The sequence below is a fragment of the Bos javanicus genome, chromosome 1, assembly GCF_032452875.1.
Source record: "Bos javanicus breed banteng chromosome 1, ARS-OSU_banteng_1.0, whole genome shotgun sequence".
Lineage (NCBI taxonomy): Eukaryota > Metazoa > Chordata > Mammalia > Artiodactyla > Bovidae > Bos > Bos javanicus.
The window spans coordinates 121835220-121854336 of record NC_083868.1 but is presented as its reverse complement, the minus strand read 5'-3'; the positions used below and the strand labels follow the sequence as shown (position 1 = coordinate 121854336).

General features: G+C 37.7%; 1 long non-coding RNA gene across 2 annotated transcripts; it reads left to right on the top strand.

The window, feature by feature from the left end:
* The first annotated feature begins 129 nt into the window (after positions 1–129).
* LOC133249101 (uncharacterized) lies at positions 130–17842 on the top strand. Of its 2 annotated transcripts, XR_009736861.1 has the most exons (5): positions 531–686; positions 776–895; positions 3320–3366; positions 4106–4593; positions 13009–17842. It is a non-coding gene; the product is annotated as an uncharacterized LOC133249101 (long non-coding RNA). The 2 variants fall into 2 exon arrangements; XR_009736862.1 differs by lacking the exons at positions 531–686; positions 13009–17842 and adding an exon at positions 130–218 and having other exon boundaries at positions 4106–4454.
* The last annotated feature ends 1275 nt before the right edge of the window (positions 17843–19117 follow it).

Here is a 19117-nt window from a genome sequence, read left to right as displayed (position 1 = left end):
TCCTCACTTGGGCACTTCCGCGTCTCTGCGCGAGACCTGGGGGCTGGACCGACGCCCCGGTGCGGCGAGGAGAGGCTGTAGGCTGCTTTCCTTGCCCCTAGAGCGGCTCCAAATACTTGGGTCTTGAGGTTCAGGTCCGCGAGGAACTGAGAGATCGAAATCAGCTGGAAACTTACAAAGTCATTAACAGGGAGTGGCCGCCTCCGGGGGCACTCTGGGTGCGGAGTTCCGCGGAGTTTCCTTTACGGTTGCCTTGACCGACCTCTGTCCCTTAGAGTCCAGTAGCTTTCCAGCCGGGAAGCTGAGAGCAGTAAAGAGTACACATGGCAACGAGTTGAGATTGTTTTATCTCTTGAAACAAGCCTTTTTCTGTTTTGTTCTCTGCTGTCTCTGCTCCTGTCTGTCTCTCTTTCCACTAAATGGCGTTTAACTCCTTTGAAGGGCCTTTTAGAATGTTTACTGTTTACAGCGCTCCTACTAGCAAACAGGCACACCAAGAAAATATTTGTTAAAATAAAAGATTCATTGTTGTTTTTCAATTCACACTTTCATTTACCAAAGTGACACATGACCTTCTAAACAATTAAAGCCGAATATGGAGAAAAGAAGTGAGATGTACCTTGCCTTTTAGCTCTCTGATTGCTAATTATCTATTGCAGAAGGAATAGGAAAACTGTAGAGATCCAGTACGTTGCATTACAATGTTATTTTTCAATCTCCCCTCTTCTATGAATATTGTTCTTGAATCTCTAGACGTTCTGTTTTCTTTTAACAGAAGAAATCTCCTTCATCTGCTTGCTGCTGTTGCTGCTGCTAAGTCGCTTCAGTCGTGTCCGACTCTGTGCTACTCCATAGACGGCAGCCCACCAGGCTCCTCTGTCCGTGGAATATCTAGGTAAGAATACTGGAGTGGGTTGCCATTTCTGTCTCCATCATCTTGCTTACGGTTGGTTTATACCATTGCCACATTCTCTCCTTGGCAATAGAGAATGAGGGTTGGTGCTTCAGCCTCTTGAATATGGATTTCCAAGAATTTCTCATTTTGATCTATAATTTCAACTTTATTCCCCCTTTTGTTTGAAATCAGGAAGTCTTCAGTCTCTAGGACAGTCTCTCTGAGATTCTGTGGTGCTAAGTTGGATCTCTTTCTTCTTACACCCCTCTTTACACACTATAACTTCCTATTACAAAATAGTTATATCTGCCTCTTCCTATTTTCTCAAACATGTTAAGATTTTATTCCCCTCTGTACATTAACATTTTCTTGTTGTTCTTGTACTTTTAATAGCTTTGGTTTTTGTTTTGTTTTAACTACATTTGCTTTCATTTTATTATGATCTCTAAAGAAAAGTACTTTTAATTAGAAAATGTCTATGCATAGCATAAACTATTAGTTGCTTACCCAAAACTCAGCATCTGCTTTTATAGGGTAAAGTAGTGGTTCTCAAGCTTTAATGTGCATCAGAACCACCTGAAATTCTTGTTTAAACTCAATTTGTGAAGCACTATTTTCAATTTTCTGAGTCAGTAGTTTGGGATTGAGCCTGGAATGTGCTTTTCTGATAAATTCAAATGTGATGTTGATAATGTTATCCTATGGACCTCGCTTTAAGAACCACTTGGTTAAGATATCCTATTTCGGTCAGATATTGGGGAGCAGTGCATTCATGGAACAAGGGTCCTAGTCTGAAGTATGAATTTTGATTGGTGGACAATCATGGTGACACCAGCCTGTCTCCTTTGCCTGTTATTGCTGCACATGTTGGCATATTTCTCAGATTTGGCTGAGGAAAAATCTTGAAGATTTCTAGAAAAGCATTCCTACCTAATTTTAAATATAATTGTGTATATATACACACACACATATATATATATATATATATATATATATGTGCTCCGTCTACTAAGCTATGGTTTTTCCAGTAGTCATGTATGGATGTGAGAGTTGGCCTATAAAGAACACCAAGAACTGAAGAATCAATGCTTTTGAACTGTGGTGTTGGAGAAGACTCTTGAGAGTCCCTTGGACTGCAGGGAGATCAAACCAGTCAATCCTAAAGGAAATTAGTCCTGAATATTCATTGGAAGGACTGATGTTGGTGCTGAAACTCCAATACTTTGGCCCCCTGATGCGAAGAACTGACTCATTGGAAAAGACCCAGATGCTGGGAAAGATTGAAAGCAGGAAGGGAAGGGGACAACAGAGGATGAGATGGTTGGATGGTATCACTGACTCGATGGACATGAGTTTGAGCAAGCTCCAGGAGTTGGTGAAGGATAGGGAAGCCTGGCGTGCTACAGTCCATGGGGTCGCAGAGTTGGATATGACTAAGCGACTGAACTGAGCTGAGCTACCAGGGAAGCCTGTATATACATACACAAATACATGTATCAGTTCAGTTCAGTTCAGTCGCTCAGTCGTATCCAACTCTTTGTGACCCCATGAATCGCAGCATGCCAGGCCTCCCTGTCCATCACCAACTCCCGGAGTTCACTCAAACTCACATCCATTGAGTCAGTGATGTCATCCAGCCATCTCATCCTCTATCATCCCCTTTTCCTCCTGCCCCCAATCCCTCCCAGCATCAGAGTCTTTTCCAATGAGTCAACTCTTCGCATGAGGTGGCCAAAGTACTGGAGCTTCAGCTTTCATCATTCCCTCCAAAGAATACACACTTACATATACACACATATATACACAAACATATAGGACTTGTGGGAAGATCCCAAGAACTTGATGACCCCCTTGAGTTGTAGCACTGACCCTGACTTACATAGTTCCAGATGTTTTATTTTATGAAGTCTGGCCTGTGGTTGTGGACTCACCAAGAGTATTTATTTTTGTTTTTCACCTGATTTCTTACTCAAAATGAGCAAGTTTCTATATTGCTGTCCCCTTCTACCTGGATGAGGTTTATGTCTTAATAATTTTACACCATGGTTGTAACTCTTCATGATTCTTGCTTTCTGTTTAAGCTGTTTAAGAGTATTTATTAATAAAAAGTGTGCTTCCCATATGGCGCTAGTGGTAAAGAACCCATCTGCCAATGCAGGAGACTTAAGAGACATGGGTTCAATCCCTGGGTCAGGAAGATCCTCTGGAGGAGGACATAGCAACCCACTCCAGTATTCTTGCCTGAAGAATCCCATGGACAGAGGAGCCTGGTGGGCTGCAGTCCATAGGGTCACAAAGAGTTGGACGTGACTGAAGCAACTTAGCATGGCACAGCATTAATATAAAGTAATCTTAGCATTGTACCACTGAAAATCTTAAACATATTCTAAAATCCTCTTTTTTGCTCTTTGTTTTCCTGTTTAGGCCAGCTGCTGTAACCAGTAGCTCCAAGAGAGTGCCGCAGCCCCAAGGTGAAGTTGGTATAATAGATTTCCTGGGAAACAGCATAAGGAGGTCTTGACATATGGGTACCTCAGGCTCACCATTAGACAAAATTTTCTATTTTGAGTTATTAATGTAAGCAAAGATTTTTAATTTTCCAAGAGGTCACCATATATGAATTCTTTGGTCATTAACTCTGGGCATAATTTTGGATAATGCTGATGGTATTATCAACCTCAAAATATCAATGACATAGTTTTGTTTTGTTTTTTCATGACACAACAGCCAAATGGAAATGTTCTCTATTGGTGGACTTGGGGCTCTGTTTTACAGCATCACTCAAGGACCCAGGCTCATGGAAATTTCATGTATGGTTTTTGAGAGTTTTCTGGGCTTTGACATTGAGTCTGCAGAAGAAAGGATAAGTTGTTGCCTATGAAGGGTTTTTATGGGCCAGGTTTGAAATTGATATACATATTTCTGTCTACATTTCCTTGGGCAGAACTCAATTATATGGCCTCACTTGTATCTCTTCAAAAAGATAAGTAATGAGTTACTAAGGAATTGATTTTTATACCATCTTTATAGGTTTTTTACATATGATTAAAAATAACAAAAAGCTCCTGTTTAACAAACTGTATATTGCCAGATGTATGATAACAGCTACTTATAAAATCATAAATTTGACTTTACCAAAAAATATTTTCATAAATTTTTAATATGGTCTAAATGAGTCAGGCTTCATTTTTAATACTCATATTTTTTCAGGTCCCACTGAGAAGAGAAATGGACATTTTTGAAATTATGATGTACATAACTGCATCTATCAAGATTTTCCAAGAACCTATTGCAACAAAAAAATATAGAATACATAAGGAGGTTGTTAATCCAAAAATAAGAGTTCTGTAATGGTTTTCTACACAAAAAGATTTCTCAGCTATGTTTTTTAAAGATGAGTAGAAGATAGCCATGAGCAAAAGGCAGCAATATATGCCAAGAGACATAGTGTATTTCAGGATTATGAGGGTTAAGTATGGCTGCAGTGCGTGAGGGAGCAAGACATGGAATGGAAAGAGACAGTCTGTGTTAACGCAGAAAAAGTACACTGTTCACCAAAGTTTGTGTTCTTTCTTCCTTGGTATAGAACTGTTACTGAGAACTGGCCAACTAACATGTGGCCATGACTGAATTTCAGCCAACAGAGTTTGAGAAGAAACAAATGTTATTACTTCCAAGCTAAGAATCTTAAGCAGCAGGTGAGCCTTCACCATACTGTTTCTCTTCCATCGGTTTATGCTGAGACCCTAAGAGATGACAGAACTACAAAACAGAGGTTTTGTGGCCCTGAAACACTGTGTGAATGAAAGCTGCCCATGGATTAGAAATTTTCACCTTGTCAGTTATGGGGAAGAGAAAGAAAGTTGGAGTCAGAAAAGTCATTACAATTTGTGACAGGAGCTATCAGCATCCAGACTAATCAATTCTGAAAAAGTTGGGCAGGAACCACAAGTTAGAGGTCATACACTGTGCTGAAGAGATTGGGTTTGATCTTGGAGATTGAAGTATGATACAATTTTAAGTATGAAAAAGACACTATTAAGCTCTTGCTTTGCATGCATACTAAGTCACTTCTTGCTTTAAGAAGGACTAAATTGTGACAGAGTGATTTGTAGAGTAGGAAGAGAAAGGAGATCATTTTAGTGACAAAGATACTTTCCTGAAAAATAACGAGAGAGATCGTGTTTAGTGAATTCGGAAAGGAGAAGATGCATTCCAGAGACAGGAAAAAGTAAAAATATAGATGTTGCTTGGTCACAGCAGATTTGGGGGAGGAAAAAGGGAGGGGATTAAGAATGGCTTCATTTTGAAAAACTGGATAGATGACAGTGCATACATATAGACATCACAGAATGAGATTAGGAGTAAAGTCTAGTTAGATTAGGCAAGTGTGAGATGCCTGGGGGTATCAAACCTGAGACAGTGGATCCTATATACCTGTTGAGAAAACTTGAAATATGCACAAAAGTTGAATATATTGAAACAGACTTACAGTATTGAGTTTGGAGCATGAGGAGTGGGTCAAGTATGGAAATAAGAGACCCCAGTGTTTAATGAGCTCATTAAACACTGGTGAGACTGAAAGTGGGAAAGGACAAAGAGCACCATATATAACAGAAGTGTAATATTTCTAAAACTAAGGAGGGAGAGACTTTTAATGAGGAAGTGATCAGTGGTGTTATACCTGTAAGAGGTGTGAGAAATTGCGCTTGTGGGGCAGAGTCTTGCACTTAGCCCTTAGGTCATAAGATCCTGTCATTTTTTGCATCTAATGACAAGGAAAGGAGTACTCACACAGACCTTCCAGTTCAATACCATGTCTAATTTATTATGACCTCTACTTCCCTATCCTAGAAGGGAAAGGAAGTCACTAAACAGAAAATATATCCCATGATCTTAACCACAACCCGAAGCCTATTGGTGGATATGAGTTAAGTGGAAATAAAGTAGTATTTCACTATGTAGTTTCAGGGCCCTGTGGTACAGTAGTTCCCTTTTTTGGGGGGAGCGGTGAGGGACAAGTAGACAAGAAAGAGAGAGAAGGAGTGCTCCAGAGCTCTGTTTCAGTGAGCAGGAAGGGAGTGACCAGGCTGCTGCATCACTGGCTACTGTCGCCCTGGGAGGAGGCACAGGGCTAAATCTTTTCCTGAGGTTTAAACTTGTAGCTACAGCTTTATCAGTCACCATCTGATGAGCTTATCTGTTTTGATTCTTCACTTTGCACAATTTTACTTACTCCAAATCTAAACCAACAAAACAAAGAGTTAAATTTTGGGCATAAAATTTCTACTTATTTAGCCAATATCAAACAATTATCTAGAGAGATAATTATTAGGTTTCAAAGAAAATCCAGGAAATCTGAGCACAAGAGACATTTTAATATACATTTGTTCTTGCTATCAGTTAAATTTTTAACAGTTTCCAGAGGGTCTAGTAAGTACAAAGCCCATTACCAATCTTAGCAAGGAAAATTTTATTGGAATGCTAGGAATGGACACCATATATCAGTGGTTTACAGAATAAAAAGGAAGTAATGAAATATAGCGGAGAAGGCAATGGCACCCCACTCCAGTATTCTTGCCTGGAAAATCCCATGGACGGAGGAGCCTGGTGGGCTACAGTCCATGGGGTTGCTAAGAGTCGGACACGACTGAGTGACTTCACTTTCCCTTTTCACTTTCATGCATTGGAGAAGGAAATGGCAACCCACTCCAGTGTTCTTGCCTGGAGAATCTCAGGGAAGGGGGAGCCTGGTGGGCTGCCGTCTATGGGGTCGCACAGAGTCGGACACAACTGAAGCGACTTAGCAGCAGTAGCAGTAATGAAATATAGACAACTTTAGGACTTTTTTAAAAGTAAATAAAATGACTGCTAATCAAGCTTACTTAAAAGTAAGCATAAGCAATTATAAGATTACTAACCAAGAAGATGTAATGAAAAGCCCTAAAAGGAATCAAGTTCATTAGACTAACATTTTTAATAGAAAACATTAACTTTTTTGGATGTATCACAAGCAAAAACAAGAGAAGAGACACTTTAATAAACTCTAAGAACAATTTGAAGCCCTGTTAATGGAGGAACTTCATATTCAGGTTATAAGGTGTCATGCTTACGAAAAACAAATTTTTTATTACTGAGTCAGAGGGTGAGCTCGAGTATTATACCCCTTTATGAATCCCAAATTTAAACATAATAAAGTAACTCATTACAAACAAAACCCCACAGAAGGTCAATAATATCTTCCTCTTCTCAGTGAATCATTATAGTAAGAATGTCACATGTTAATCTGAGTTCATTATTGGTAGCATATAAGGTCAATAGAGAAAAATCTCAATTACTTAATTACACTTCATCATGTTCACCCTTTGCTTGCTTTCTCCTCTGATCACATTACTGCTTGCTTGTTGTCACCTGCAGTCAAGTCACCAATGAATTCAACATTGAACACATAACATATGGCAGCTACTTATGATTCTGTTAGATGTTACCTCTACTTTCATTAGTTTAGTATTCATGGTAATTCAACATTTTATGTACATTTTTTAAAAAAGAAAACTTTAGTATTAATCTTTCCAGTAATGATGTGCACTTAGTTCTGTTGCTTTGTTTTTGCTTGTTTTGTTTTGTGGTACAAGGAAGAAGCTGCTTGGTATTGAAGAAATATGCAAAGAAACATATTTGCAAACTCAGATGGTGAACTGAATTCATTTGCAAAGTAGTATCATTTAAAATCATACCAGATCAGGAGTTGCACTTATTTGTGTGATCTTTATTCTTCTGGGAAGATCGTACTCTACCAGCCTGCCCTTCAACACATGGGAACTCTTGCACCAGAATTTTGATGAAGCTAGTGGTACTAGTGCTAAAGAACCCACCTGCCAATCCAGGAGACATAAGAGATGTGGGTTCTACCCCTGGGTCGGGAAGATCCCCTGGAGGAGGAAATGGCAACGCAATCCAGTATTCTTGCCTGGGAAATCCATGGACAGAGGAGTTTGATGGGCTACAGAGTCAAGTCAATGGGGCAGGGGGTGGGGGTCACAGAGTCAGACACAACTGAAGTGAATTAGCATGATCACAAGTATATTCGTTTGTAATAAGATAATGGTGAAGAAAAAAGTTTCATCAGCTCTTTGCATCAGGTGGCCAAAGTATTGGAGCTTCAGCATCAGCATCAGTCCTTCCTATGAATATTCAGGGTTGATTTCCTTTAGGATTGACTGCTTTGATCTTCTTGACATCAAAGGGACTCTCAAGAGTCTTCACCAGCACCACAGTTCAAAAAACATCAATTATTTGGTGCTTAGTTTTCTTTATGGTCCAGCTCTCATATCCCTACATGACTACTGGAAAAATCATAGCTTTGACAATATGGACTTTTATATGAGAATATTACTTAAAATAATATAAAGAAAAATTAAGAGAGCAACTGCCCAACCGTTTGTGCTCTTGTTTGTACTTTCTTAGCTGTGTTCAAAACTCATGTAATGATAGGATGAAAAATAAGATCATTTATTATGACTTAAGACATGATCATGTTCAGAGTTCAAAATAGCAAAGTGCCAAGTCCAAGCAGTGATTCTAGGACAATACATTATAAACCTAGGGCTTTCTTGACACTTCTATATTTAGATATTCTGAGGATTTTTGTGTTTAAAGAGATATTAGATCCTTTAAGTCAAATGATTTTTGAAGATGAGGGAACCAATGTACTAAAAGGTCAATTTGGCAAAGTAACATATAGAATTAGTGCCATATGTATAAATAGCAAACTAATTGCATAAATTAATGTTCAGTGTTTCTAAAAAATATCAAATTGCAAAATAATAATAATACTTAGGATTTTGATAATACAAATAAAATATGTAAAAGTTACTAATAACCTACCACACATTAATGAACACTATAACATATTTCTTTCTAGTATGTCCATGTGTATTTGTAATTTTAATAAAATTAGACTCAGACCGTTGACATAATTTAGTAGCCTGCATAATTTAGTATCCTGCTTTCATATAGAAATTATTTCATTCAAAAATTTATTTGAGGGTTGCATAATACTTCACATGATAATTGTGTCATGATATATTTTATTTATTCTATTATGTAAAATGCTGTGAAGGGTCCTATATCAAACATATATGTGTCTAGAATGTTTTAGATGTGTTAGACTCCTAGGTATGTAGTGAATTATGTATCAGTACTATTGGCCCTTGCCACTAAATATCTGTACAAAATGGGACCAATCTACATGGATTGTGAATATTCAGGTATTTACGCTTTTGAAAGTGTGATGGAAAGTGAAAGTCACTCAGTCATGTCTGACTCTTTGCAACCCCATGGACTATACAGTCCCTGGAATTCTCTAGGCCAGAACACTGGAGTGGATAGCCTTTCCCTTCTCCAGGGGATCTTCCCAACCCAGGGACTGAACCCAGGTCTCCCACATTGCAGACAGATTCTTTACCAGCTGAGCCACAAGGGAAGCCCCAGTTTATGCTTTATTTGATTATAAATATCTCTATGTTAAGTTTAGCTAATTAGTAACCTTAATAACTTTCATGGCAGTACCAAGACAAGTGTTTGGGCTTGATCAGCCAACTAGGGCCAACTGGAGTAGAAATCTTTAGAATTCTTTCTATTCCCAGCATCTATTCTGATTAGACTGGCCTCATGCCATACCAGTTACACTTTTGATTGTCATTCCTGAAAGTAATCTAATGCTAACATCAGTGAGGTGTCATAATCTTGGTGGTCAGCCCTATTCCTTTTCTCATTAATCTTGGTTGAGGAAGCACCACTTATTCCTCTGCCATGGTTGGTTATCATGCTGCTGCTGCTGCTAAGTCTGACTCCGTTCGACCCTATAGACAGCAGCCCATCAAGCTCCCCTGTCCCCGGGACTCTCCAGGCAAGAACACTGGAGTGGGTTGCCATTTCCTTCTCCAATGCATGAAAGTGAGAAGTGAAAGTGAAGTCGCTCAGTCGTGTCCCACTCTGAGCGACCCCATGGACTGCAGCCTTCCAGGCTCCTCTGTCAATGGGATTTTCCAGGCAAGAGTACTGGAGTGGGGTGCCATTGCCTTCTCTGTTGGTTATCATAATGGGGTCCAAATTTAGTAGCCATAGCTAGTTTATCTTGTGAACCATTCTTGATCACCTCCCACCCCAGAGCACCCTCCCAGCAGTTCTGCAAGGTTAACTCCCTCATTGAGAGACCAAATTGTCAGAGATCAATCAAATTAAACTTTATCATCTCTTGTGCCTATAAAAAAAATAAGCTTTGAGATCTGAAACAAAGCTGCTTGTTTATTTGGTGGTATCCTGGGGCTACCCTACCCATTCCAGTATTCTTGCCTGGAGAATCCCATGGACAGAGGAGTCTGGTGGACTACAGTCCATAGGGTTTCAAAGAGTTGGACACTACTGAAGCAATTGAGCATGGAAGCTTGGACTCATAAAAAATTTTAAAATATACAGGTCTGCTTTAGCTTCAAATATATCAAGATGTTTCAATATGGTATATTATGGAGACACCTGTTTTGAATGCAGTTCAGTTCAGTTCAATCACTCAGTTGTGTCCAACTCTTAGCGACCATAGACTGCAGCACTCCAGGCTTCCCTGTCCATCACCAATTCCCAGAGCTTACTCAAACTCATGTCCATCGAGTCAGTGATGCCATCCAACCAGCTCATCCTCTGTCATCCCCTTCTCCTCCTGCCTTCAATCTTTCCCAGCACCAGCTGTTTTGGATTAGAGCTTGAAAATTCACAATCCATTCTTTAGAGAAGTTTTGAGGCCTGGAATAACCATAGAGTTGGGTTGATTAATTTGGGATACAGAGTGGTCTCTCAAAATAAGAGCATTATCTCCATTTGTAATTAAAACTGAACCAAACTTAGCAAATCATACTTTCAGGACTCTCTCAAAAAATTGTCTAATAGTATTGCAAAGAATAGATGGTTAGCACTTATGAGCTGTGAAACTGAACATAGAGATTCAGTAGGCATGCTTCAGTTTTCCCTTTCCCTTTATTCTTCCTCCATTCTTAGAAAATATATAATAACCTCCTAAGTTAGTTTCCTCTAGACTGTAGAGGCCTTGGTGTTTAGTGAGTCCAACATTGGCTGCACGTATAACGTCTCTGTTCAATGGTGTTAAGCACAAATGGAAAAGCAGCCTTGAAAACTTCCAGAGCAGACAAAGTCAGTTTAGTTTTACAAAGCTTAATTTAGCTTGTTTCATGATATTAACTTGGCCTGGGTCATTTCTTGCTTTGTTGCTGTTGTTTACTTGCTAAGTCTTGTTTGACTCTTTGCCACCCCATGGTTCTGTAGCCCACCAGGCACCTCTGTTCATGGGATTTCCCAGGCAAAAATACTGGAGTGCATTGCCATCTCCTCTTCCAGGGGATATTTCCCACCCAAAGATCAAACTGCCATCTCTTGCATCTCCTACACTGCAGATGAATTCTTTATCACTGAGCCACCAGGGAAGCCCAGATGTACTCTGCATATGAGTTAAAAGCAGGGTGACAACATACCGCCTTGTCGTACTTGTTTCCCAATTTTGAACCACTTAGTTGTTCCATGTCTGGGTCTGTTGCTTTTTTGAGCCACATAGAGGTTTCTTAGGAGTCAGGTGAGGTGGCCTGGTATTCCCATCTCTTTAAGAATTTTCCAGTTAGTTTTGAAACACACAGTCAAAGGCTTTTGCATAGTCAATGAAGCAGAAGTAGATGTTTTTTTCTGGAATTGCCTTGCTTTCTCCATGATCCAACAAATGTTGGCAATTTGATCTCTGATTTCTCTACCTCTCTGAAGCCCAGCTTGTACACCTGCAAGTTCTAGGTTCATGTACTGCTGAAGCCTAACTTGAAGGATTTTGAGCATAACTTTGCTAGCATATGAAATGAGCACAATTGTGCAGTAGTTTGAACATTCTTTGGCATTGCCCTTCTCTGGGATTGGAATGAACAATGACCTTTTCCAGTCCTGTGGCCACTTCTGAGTTTCCCAAATTTGCTGATACATTGAGTGCAGCACTTTAACAGAATCATCATTTAAGATTATAAATAACTCAGCTGGAATTCTGTCTCCTCCACTAGCTTTGTTGGTAGTAATGCTTCCTAAGGCCCACCTAACTTCATACTCCAGGATGTCTGGCTCTAGATGAGTGACCACATCATCATGGTTGTCTAGGTCATTAAATTTCTTGTTTATGTGTCTTGATATCATAAGGACAACATAGTGTGTTTCCCAAAATTGATATGAGGTAGCCACTAACCTATTCTCTATTCCTTAAGAAAATTATAAGATTGTAACCAATCACTGTGAATAAAAAATAGTCATTGTCTTTAATCATTTACCCAGAGCCTCATTCAGTATTTGAGTGTGTCCAGTTCTCAAACTGTCTTTCCAGTGTGTGCACAGAAAACTTTTACTACTTTGGTGATGAACTGGTTTTACTTATTTTATTTCTGAACTTTTGACAATAGCCAAAGTAAACCTTTATTCCTTCTTAATAGAGTATTCAAAATTCACCTTTCCCTTTATTTCAATTCTTTCCCTCTTCCTTCCCCTCTAGCCTCTCATACCTTTTGTTCCTTATTTCCCCTCTTGGTATTTTTTTTTTTTAATTTTCAAGAGATTTTCCTCAATTTCTCTTTCATACCTAAATTTGATTTAAAATTTTTGCTATTTATGTCTTCAACTCCTGCCCACCACCCCAAATACTTTTTCTTACAGTTTTATATTCATGTTTTATAAATAGTTTTTTATGTCTCGGAGGATATTAATTATGGGTTTTTATTTTTTCCCAATATTTTATCAACTATCTTTTCCACTTTATTTTTTCCATTTTATCATCTATTTTTTCCATGTTTTGCTTTTCTCTTGTTTTTGTCTCTGTTGTCTGAGACCTCCCCTAGGTATCTGGTGATTCTTAGATAGCCTATTTTTATATATTTAAGATGCAGTGAAGTAGCAGATTTCAGCAACAGGCTTTGTTGATCTGTGTGCCTCAATATAGGGTTAATGCATTGTAACTGAACTTTTTTTTGCAGATACCCCAAAAATCTAGAGTTTTTTCTTTTTTCCCTTTGACTATTCAGTTTCTCCAGGAATGATTTTCTCACTGAACAGCCTCAAGCTAGATTGGTCCCTGTTCATGTTCAAAGTGTTTGAAACCAGCTAGATAGTAAAGTAATGCTCAAAATTCTCCAAGCCAGGCTTCAGCAATACATGAACCATGAACTTCCAGATGTTCAAGCTGGATTTAGAAAAGGCAGAGGAACCAGAGATCAAATTGCCAACATCTGCTGGACATCGATAAAGCAAGAGAGTTCCAGAAAAACATCTATTTCTGCTTTATTGACTATGCCAAAGCCTTTGACTGTGTGGATCACAATAAACTGTGGAAAATAAACTGAAAGACATGGGAATACCAGACCACCTGATCTGCTTTTTGAGAAACCTATATGCAGATCAGGAAGCAACAGTTGGAACTGGACAAGGAACAACAGACTGATTTCCAAATAGGAAAAGGAGTACGTCAAGGCTGTATATTGTCACCCTGCTTATTTAACTTATATGCAGAGTACATCATGAGAAATGCTGGGCTGGAAGAAGCACAAGCTGGAATCAAGATTGCCAGGAGAAATATCAATAACCTCAGATATGCAGATGACACCACCCTTATGGCTGAAAGTGAAGAGGAGCTCGAGGGCCTCTTGATGAAAGTGAAAAAGGAGAATGAAAAAGTTGGCTTAAAGCTCAATATTCAGAAAACTAAGATCATGGCACCTGGTCCCATCACTTCATAGGAAATAGATGTGGAAACAGTGGAAACAATGTCAGACTTTATTTTGGGGGGTTCCAAAATCAAAGCACATAGTGACTGCAGCCATGAAATTAAAAGATGCTTACTCCTTGGAAGGAAAGTTATGACCAACCTAGATAGCATATTCAGAAACAGAGACAATACTTTGCCAACAAAGGTCCCTCTAGTCAAGGCTATGGTTTTTCCAGTGGTCATGTATGGATGTGAGAGTTGAACTGTGAAGAAGGCTGAGCGCCGAAGAATTGATGCTTTTGAACTGTGGTGTTGGAGAAGACTCTTGAGAGTCCCTTGGACTGCAAGGAGATCCAACCAGTCCATTCTGAAGGAGGTCAGCCCTAGGATTTCTTTGGAAGGAATGATGCTAAAGCTGAAACTCCAGTCCTTTGGCCACCTCATGTGAAGAGTTGACTCATTGAAAAAGACTCTGATGCTGGGAGGGATTGGAGGCAGGAGGAGAAGGGGACGACAGAGGATGAGATGGCTGAATGGCATCACTGACTCGATGGACATGAGTTTGGGTGAACTCCAGGAGTTGGTGATGGACAGGGAGGCCTGGTGTGCTGCAATTCATAGGGTCACAAAGAGTCAGACATGACTGAGCAATGAACTGAACTGAAAATATTTTGGGGATGTCTGCATTTGACTTTGTGCAAACTATTAATATTACTATCAAATTGCAAAAATGATGCCAATAGTGACATGACTCTCTTCACTGAGGATAGCAAAGATAACCAAGGTAAGATATGTAATATGTTTGGACTTTGATTCCTTTCTTCCCTATTTCTGCTACTTACCTGCTAAAACAGGGCTATGGTCATACTACCAGTTTTGATTTTTCCTGTCCTCTGGAATTATTATCAGATTAGTGAGTACATATCATTTAGTCCTCCTGTATGACAGTGAACCAATAACTTACCTGTTTGATTAGAAACAAAATTAGGCAGTTAAAATATGTTTTTTAAGTTGCTTTATTGAGGTATAATTGACATATAAAAAACTGTACATAATTAATGTATCCAAGTGTTTAAGTTTATACATAAGTATACCTTTGTGAAAGGACCACCAAAATCAATATCATAAACATATTCATTACCTGAAATATCTCACCTAAATCCCCTGGAGGAGGGCATGGCAACCCTCTCCAGTGTTCTTGCCTAGAGAATCCCAGGGGCAGAGGAGCCTAGCAGCTGAAGTTCTTGGGGTCACAAAAGAGTAGGACACGACTGAAGCAGCTTAGCACACAACCATACACTTGTGAAAGAACCACCAAAATCAATATCATAAACATATTCATTGCCTACAATATCTCACTGCCCTCTTTATTTATCATTATTAATTTTTATAGGAAAACTTAATATAGTACTACTTTCAGTGAATTTTTAAATATATACTATAGTATTGTGTACTGTAGACATTATATTTTACAGTAGACCTCTAGGACTTAATTCATCTTACATAACTGAAATTTGTACTGCTTGACTAATACCTCCCTATTTCCCCCCCTACCCCAGCACCTACTCTGCATTTATTGGTTTGACTATTTAGATTTCTCATGTAAGTGATATCACCTAGTATTTATCCACCTGTGTCTGGCTAATTTCACTTAGCATATGTCCTCTAGGTTCATCCATATTGTTGCAAATGGCAAAAATTCCTTCTTTTTTAAAGGTGAATAATATTCCATATGTTTATATGCCACATTTTCTCTATCATCAAGAAACATTTAGGCTGCATCCATTTCTTGGCCATTGGGAGTAATGCTGCAATGAACATAGAGGTGCGGATATCTTTTAGAGATCCTTATTTCACTCCTTTTGGTATAAACCCAGAAGTGGAATTGCTGGATCGTATGACACTTCTATTTGAATTTTTCTGAGGCATCTTCATAATATTTTTCATAGTGGTTGCATTAATTTACATTTCAGCTGACAGTGTACGAATGTTCCCTTTTCTTCATAACCTGCCAAACTTGTTCTCTTTTGTCTTTTTCATATTAGCCATTCTAACAGATGTAAGGTGAGATAACTCATTGCATTTCCCTGATGTTAGTAATGGCACCCCACTCCAGTACTCTTGGCCTGGAGAATCCCATGGACGGAGGAGCCTGGTAGGCTGCAGTCCATGGGGTCGCTAGAGTCGGACACGACTGATCGACTTCACTTTCACTTTCATGCATTGGAGAAGGAAATGGCAACCCACTCCAGTGTTCTTGCCTGGAGAATCCCAGGGACTATGGAGCCTGATGGGCTGCCATCTATGGGGTCGCACAGAGTCGGACACGACTGAAGCAACTTAGCAGCAGCAGCAGCAGTAACACTGAGCATCTTTTTGTATGCCTGTTAATTGTATGCTTTCTTTGTAGAAATAGCTATTCATTTCCTGTGCCCATTTTTAAACTGGATTATTATTTAATTGAGTTGTATAATTTAAAAATATATTTTTAATATTAACCCATTATGAGATATATATTTTGCAAATATTTTCTCTCATTCTGTAGGTTGCCATTTCATTTTGTTACTTCTTTGCTTTGCAGAAGTTTTTAGTGTGATCCAAGTCCTGCTTTTTAATTTTTCCTGCTGTTTCCTATACTTTTGGTGACATAGCCAAGCAATGAATTCCAAGACCAACCTCAAGAAGCTTGCCCTTGTTTTTTTCTAGTAGTTTTCTGATTACAGATCTTTTGTTCAACTCTTTAGTCCATTTTATATTGATTTTTGTGTACAGTATCAGGATCCAGTTTCATCCTTTCACATGTGGAGATCCAATTTTTTTAGCATCATTTATTGAAGAGATTATACCTTCCCTTGATGCCAAAGTCCATGACCATGCTTAAAATATCTTAAGATCTTTTAAAGTCATAAATTAACATTTATATTTTAATATTCTCCAAATCCACTTATGTTCTATCATGTATGCTATATTTGTTTATATTGTTCAAAATTCTAAAATGGTTATACATGTATAATTTCTCTTCTGCTGAAGTTAAATTTTCTTTGAAAAAAATCAAAAGTATTATTTGAGTATTGAAAATTCCTAGCCCCTGACATTTTTAAAGCCAAGTGAGGAAAATGATTTTTACTGATTTTTAAAAAAATATTAAAAATCAATGCTTCCTTAAAAAAATCAAAGGTAATCTACATAATATTCTTTCTAGCAGGTTTCAAAAATATTACTCTAGATAGATCATCTTAAGTCTGTAATTTTTAATAGACATAATATCTGATATCTTCTCACAGATGTTCCTCAATAAATGCTGAACCATTTGTCTTTTTCTGAATAGTCATTGGATAACAAGAAATTTAATAGACAAGTTTTCTCTTTGGAACTCTGGAAAACTTGAGACTGTTCAAGGATATTTGAATACTGATTTTAGTCATCTCTACCATCCCAGACATGGCCTTGTTAGTATTGAATTTGGTCCCTAAATTAGGGGAACCTGATGTAGAATTTTTTATATATAAACAACCGAACTGATTAAAGTGAGTTCTTTCTCAATGGCAATGTAATCCCAATTGTAAAAGGGTTTGATATCTTCCTTAACTTTACCATGATCCTCTGTAAATGGAAAGCCTTAGAAAGGAATGCTGGGAACCAGAACTGGGGAAAGATATCAAATGACATGTGTCTGTATTACTTAGAAATGTCATTAAAAAAAAAAAAATTTTAGCTTTTACATCGAGTATTCTTTTTAAATTTTTAGTATGAAACTAGTGTTTAAAATACGTGTGAATCTTTGTTTCACAAGGTGAATATTGCATGTATGTATCAAAATAATATGTATTCTTTATCTATCACATGCAAGACAGCAGTTCTCAAAGTGTGGTGGATATAGTTTCCTGTATCATTAAGATGTTACCTGCACTTTTTACTCTTTTTTTATATGAAATCACAGTGAGCATTTCCAGAAGCTTGTGATATGTGGTGATGACATAACTAATCTGATAGCTATGAAATATTAGCTATATTCCATAGTTCTGATGGAATATAACTTGTGTTTTAACAATTTCTTAGTTTTAATTTCTAATACAGAAGTATCAGGAGATAAAAACATGCATAAATGAAAGCTCTTGGGGTCTTCACTTAATCTGCAACTTACTATTAAATTTTTGGAGTCCTTAAATAGCAGATCTCTTGCCAACCCAGGCTTTATAGCTGTGTTAAGCACAGGGAGAAGTGTGCTTACTCCATCTCATCTGGATCTAGAATTGTTGCATATTTTTTGACTTCTCTTATTCTTTTATGTTATACTGCATATTGCATATGTATGTTTATATATGTATGAACATTACGAACTGTGCATCATGTGAGATACTTAATCAGGATTACAATTACAGCTATATTAAATGTTTGACATTTATGTGGAATTTAATAATCATTTTTGGTGTGCAAATTGCATATGAAGAGAGAAGAGATATAGGGAACCTACTGGATTAATTTTACAATCTTTCAAATTTGTTTCCCAATAGGCAGTATTTCTGAGGAGCTCTTTGATGTAAATATCTATTAAAATTCATAGATGAAGAAAGATATCCTTTCTATAAGCCCCCAAATGGAAAAAAAATGCAGTACCATTAGTAAAAATTAAATTGTAGATATATGATATTCAATCTTAGATATCAACTAGATATCAAATTATATAAATTCAGTTTCTCTTTTAAGATGAAACTTTAATTACTTCAGGATATACTTGAAATGTTCATAACAAACACAAATAGAAATAATATGCTTCATATTTTTACTTCATAATATATACTTCATATATTATACTTCATAAAATATACTTCATATTTTTCTACTAATGTTTTACTCTTGTCAGTTTCCAGATATGTAGTAGGTGATTGGATCTGGAACAGTTAGAGCCCTCACAAAGGTTAAGAGATTTAAAATGTCATAAATGGACAAATCTACATATTTTTATGAATAAAACAGCAATGAGCACTTATTATGTAGCAGGCTTTGGTTTGAGTACTATATTGTGAATTAAGTTTAATATATATACTTATTAATTCTCTAAGGTTGAACATATATGCTTATTTAATTTTCTATAATTAAGATTTCATTCTCTATACTTAAGGGTAAATTTTCCCCAAGTTTACAGATGATGGATATTTGTAGAGAGTTAAGAAATGTGACCACAGTTGGTAGGATTGAAGTCATTCACTCCATCTCCAGTGTCAATATTTTAAACATTCTGTGATGCTTCTTCATTCAAATGACATCAAATGTATCTATTTATGAGACTTAACAGTTGAACTTCCCCCTTCTTTTATTAAGGACTGTAGTCATGATTACACATATAAATTTTTGTATTTAACTGGGTTCAGGATGTGTTCCTTTGAAAGGCTCATTCTGAAACAAAATAGAAGTCCTTTTCCATCATG